The sequence below is a fragment of the Cryptomeria japonica genome, chromosome 5, assembly GCF_030272615.1.
Source record: "Cryptomeria japonica chromosome 5, Sugi_1.0, whole genome shotgun sequence".
Classification (NCBI taxonomy): Eukaryota; Viridiplantae; Streptophyta; class Pinopsida; order Cupressales; family Cupressaceae; genus Cryptomeria; species Cryptomeria japonica.
This window is the reverse complement of record NC_081409.1, coordinates 273,076,065-273,081,646: the sequence shown is the minus strand read 5'-3', so window position 1 is coordinate 273,081,646 and position 5,582 is coordinate 273,076,065.

Sequence of the window (5,582 nt, the reverse complement as noted above, 5' to 3'; positions counted from 1 at the left end):
AAATTTTGACAATTTTTTGGACTTAGGGCACTTGAGAGATCGCACCGGTATAGTATGACTCTCGACATTCTGACGCTTTGGGATGCATGATAGGGGAATGCTTAGCGTAAAACTTCCCACTCAGACATGCTCATGACGTTGGTTTGTGCACATGATGAACTGAATCAATTCTAGCCAATCTTGCAAGTTTGCATTGCATGCAATTGACAATTTTTGGAGTAGGCACAAAAATGCTACCAATTGAAAATGGATCCGACTCATCAAAAACAAAGATATTTATTTGTAGAGGAGCCTCATGTGACCTCATGGGATCAAATGGATCGACCACATGTGTCCTGGATTTGAAGAAATAGTCCATCAAATTTTGACAATTTTTTGGACTCAAGCACTTGAGAGATTGCACCGGTACGGTATGACTCTCGATGTTCCGATGCTTTGGGATGCACAAAAAGGGCACACCTAGTGTAAATATTCCCACCTAGATGTGCTTGCAACATTGGTTTATGCACACAACGAACCGAACCAATTGTAGCCAATCTTGCAACTTTGCATTGCATGCAAGTGACAATTTTTGAAGTAGGCCAAAATATGCTAATAATTTTAAATGGCTCTGAGTTGTCACAAATCGAGATAGGCCATTATAGAGGAGCCTCACGTGACCCCACGGGATCAAACAGATCGACCATATGTGTCCTGGATTTGAAGAAATAGTTCGTCAAATTTTGACAATTTTTTGGACTCAGGGCAATTGAGAGATCGCACTGGTACAGTATGACTCTCGACGTTCTAGTGCTTTGGGATGCATGAAAAGGGCATGCCTAGCATAAACCTTCCCACCTAGATGTGCTCGCAATGTTGGTTTATGCACACAACAAACAAAATTTGACCATTGCGAGCGTGAGGGTGCTCTCGCACCAAACACATTGTTGTTTATATTCATATTATTGATTTTTGTTGTTTATATTCATATTGTTGATTACATATGAAAATATTGATTAGAATTTATAAAAGGACAGCCACCAAATACACCGAATACACAATAATGAACTGAATACAAGGAGTTTTGTAGGGTTAATTCAATATTTTAGAAATTTTATCAAATCATATTCCATGATTGCAATGTTTTATATCATATATTTTTGTTGTTTATATTCATATTGTTGATTACATATGCAAATATTCATTTAAATTTATAAAAGGACAACCACAAAATACAACAAATATAAAATAATGAACTCATTACACATTTATTGGATTGAATATCGATATTTATATATATAAAAAAAGGCATGTCTACCAAGTCAATACAAGTATTACCAAAATATGGCATACGCCATGTCCAAATCGATATACAATGAAAATGTAGAATATATCTACATGTATTTGTCATTCTATGACCAAAAATAACACTATATGATCCTAAACTTGTGGTGGATCATCAAAATCAATCCTCTTTGATGCAGTACGCAGCTATGTAGATGGCTGCAAAACCACAATTCAAAAGCCAAGTTAGAATTCTTTTGTAGAAAATAGTTCACAATTAACAACATAACTATGTATTTAACTTTAATTCCTTTGCAATTGAAATGTAGATTACCTCATCGGTTGACCTAGGAGCTAATGTCTTCACTCTCCTCTCCTTGTCACTCTTAGGAGTTTTCTTGAAGACATACTTAAATGGATCCACATTATGGCCATACCGTGAAGGGGTCTATTGTAGACTAAATATACAATTAATACAATGTACTAACATAAATATATCAAAAATACTTAAAAGCTATAATATAGAGAACAATGACGTACCTATGCCTTAGATACTTCTCTAATGGACTAAGGATGGCTCACCATCGATGTAGAAACTGTCGCTATTACCTATACAAAAAATGTTCAAAGATTAAATACAATTAATATAATGATAAGTATTGAAGGTTAAAAACAATTAATTTTACATATCAAACAAAAGTGTACCAGATTCTAAGATGCTTCTCCAGTGCAAGGAGGGTTCGCCATTGACAAAATAGGTATGGATATTTCTTGTATGAAAAAATTATAAGATTATAATATATCACAAGTTCACATGTATGTGTGCATATAATCATGAAATCAAGAAAATAAAGTAGAGATACATACCTCCGCCCTCTCTTGATCCGCGGGCGAATCACGTCTATTCAACAAATCCACAAAGCTGAATGGCCACTGTACATGTAAAATAGACAACCAACACTAATCAATCTACAAACCCCAACTAATACTTGATTTCAACATTTTCAAAAAATTGTACAACTAAAAATGTGTTCAATTACCTTCTTCCCACGTTTCGGTGTCTTCGAGGAATTCTTTTTCTTAGGATGAGCCCTAGATGCGGAGGGGGTACCCTAAAAAAACAAAATTAACATGAGATATTAGTACAGATAATAAATTAAACATAATTTTAAAAATCTAAAATTAAATTACTTGCATATTCCATCAAAATAATACATAAAAACAGTTGTACAAAATATGATACTGTATAGCCTTGTAGGCCAAAATCGATCGCTGAGAGCATGATGTCATCAATCTGGGGCATTTCGTCCCCTATCAACACCTACAAAGCGAAAATTGGACCAAGCATTAAAGATAGTTAGTATATCTTTTATTTTTTTGAACTCAAAGTGTACTATTCTATTTTGACATGTTACAAAATTTATACCTCAGGCATCAAAGTTGCCGCTATAGTAACTGGGGGAGGTGTATGGGATACTGCTGCTACATCCTAAAATGCATATTATTTGTCTTAATTTAAATCGATGTATAAATGAAAATTCATTTATGTAATTACAAATTTAAAGTGACTGATAAATAAAATGTTATGAATTCAAATTAACACACCTGTGTATGTGGGTCATGGGAAAACACCATGTCCATCAACTCATCTGTCAGTGTGACATCCTCAACCGTGTGAGCATGACATCTACAACTGCAAATTGTGCATAGATGATATGAGATCCATCTGCACCGACTACATCATCTATCCCTGAGCATATCCCTGAGCAACTGACATGCATATGCTGGATGGGCTCTTTGTCTCCCTCTAATGGCTCACCATCCAATACAATAGGGTGTGCTAATGACGTCCCATGCTGGATGATGGCACTGGTCAATGCTATGGCCACTTGAAGAGTTTGTAGCTCCATCGATTCTTTCAGCTCTAATGGGATAGCGTGATGCACCTTGGGTTTGGGTGCTAGGGGGCGGCGACTCTCCGCGGGTAGTCGTCTATGGGCTCCAGGTCTATCTTGGGCAGAGAAACCACCTCTACCATGAAACTCTCTCATGTCAAAATAGTTTGGCTGCACATTTAGCACAAAATCACAATATATTTTTCTCAAAAAATATAATGGCACCTCATAATTATTACAAGGTGGATCATCAAAGACCATTCATCACCTCTGCCAAAAAAGATTCTTCATCTGCACATTGGTACACCAATTTATGGGAAACCTCTTTGCATTAAGAGGTAATGACTGACCAGTTTTGGGATCAACAAAAAGGGCACATATTTGTTGTTTAGTAATATTTTTGTGTTTTACTCCATCGTATGATAGCCCATTGGCATAGAATTGACAACACCTATCCCTAAAGCTTCCCCCTTTGGTAATTTATGTGGAAATAGCTATGGCACCACTAGCTAATGTTTCTAGGCTAGTGGCGAGGGATTGATGATGGTCAAGTTTAGAAATTTTCAATTTAACAACCAGTTTATTGATTTTAGACATATTTTTTCCTAACTGATTAATTAATTCTTCTTGTGTTTTGGGTGTGCGGTCAAAAGGAGGAATTGGGGGTTGTTCTTGTGTATTTTCAGGAGGTGCATTTTGTTGTTCTTGTGGGTATTAAGGAGGTGCATTTGGTTATTCTTGTTCTGGATTAGAAGAACCTGGTTTTTGAAACAAAAAATGAAAAAAACTAATCAAAATTAATGAAATTAAATTCAAAATGTAAAACAAATTGCATATACTGGAAAGAAAGACAAAGATAAACAAAAAATAACCTTGATCTATAGCTTGGAGGACAAATCTAGAACCTCGTTTGTAGTTTAGGAGAGAAAATGGGGAAAAACAAAGTTAAAAACGCGCTATTCATGGGTAAATGAGACCTAGTTTTTTTTTTTAACTTTTTTTACTAGGAACCACGTACACGGTTTTTTTGGATTATTAGCACATACGCACTCATTTTCCTAATCATAGCACGTCCGCACTTATTTTTCTAAAAGCAGTGTGTATGTGCTATCTTCTCTAGGCTCGGGAAGAACAAACCTAAGCATGTACGTGGAAATTCCAAATTTGAAAACTGTGTATGCGCTGCTTGTTTTTCCATGTTTTTTTTGGGTGGTGTCCACTTTTTTTACCACTATCTTTGTGCACACGCCCTTTAACTTACTTGTATATATAAAGTTTCTATGTATTCACTACCACATACATATTTTTTTAATTTTAAATATATATTACAGGAGATTATGATGGACGTGAGATATAGAGATTTGCAAGCACCTGGTGATCCTATTCATCAGGATACACAGGTAAATTTATATTTAAATTTAAATTTAATTTTATGTGTCTTAATTTTTTTATATTAATCAGGATCCACTATATATATATATATATATATATATATATATATATATATATATATATATATATAACATGGAAATTGTGTACACAATGTAGGCCCCTGGCATAGGTGACGGATCAAATCAGGGACTGGGACAGGACATGACATAGCTCATTATATTGTTATATATAAATGCTTGCTTCTTTTATTATGTATATCTGACATTTCTATTATACATGTTGTGAATGTTATATTTCTATTATGCACTCAATTGCTATTGTACATGTTTTGGATATTTAGATATTACATATGAACTATGGACATTGTATTTGTATCCTTATTTTAGACATTATACCTCAACATTTCATACATGTTACATGTTTATTTAGACATTTCATCTGTTACATGTTTATATCTACATTTCATGTGTTGTACATGTTTATTTTATGTGTTACAATGAGATATCACTCTGATGCAGGTGCACACTAGATCAATCTCCTAATTCATCGACAAGTTTTCTTAATATTTATAATTTATTATTTATTGCTTAATTTATTCGAAAAAGGATGTCTTAAGGGGATCATAATACATGCTCAATTAGTATTCAATTTCTTCAAACTCATTATTATTGAATTTGTCTACTTAGTTGTGTTACGTGTTTATACAAATTTCATAATTCTGAGTTACATGTTTATTTTATGTGTTACAATGTTCAAATTTCACCTGTTACATTTCAGTTGGATTGATATGCAAATAATTTCTACATTTCATTTAGATTGATATGCAAATGATATATACTAGGTTTTATGGTTGTTATTGGTATTGGTATTGCTATTGGTATTTATATAGGTTTATGGATAATTTTAGTAGGTTGTGGATATATTATTAATAATATTACATGTTTTATTTTTTGTAACACTTAAACTTTAATGGCGATGACCACAAGTAGTATGGGATGCTTTCTTTTCTTCACAACTAGTACTGAAGTAAGA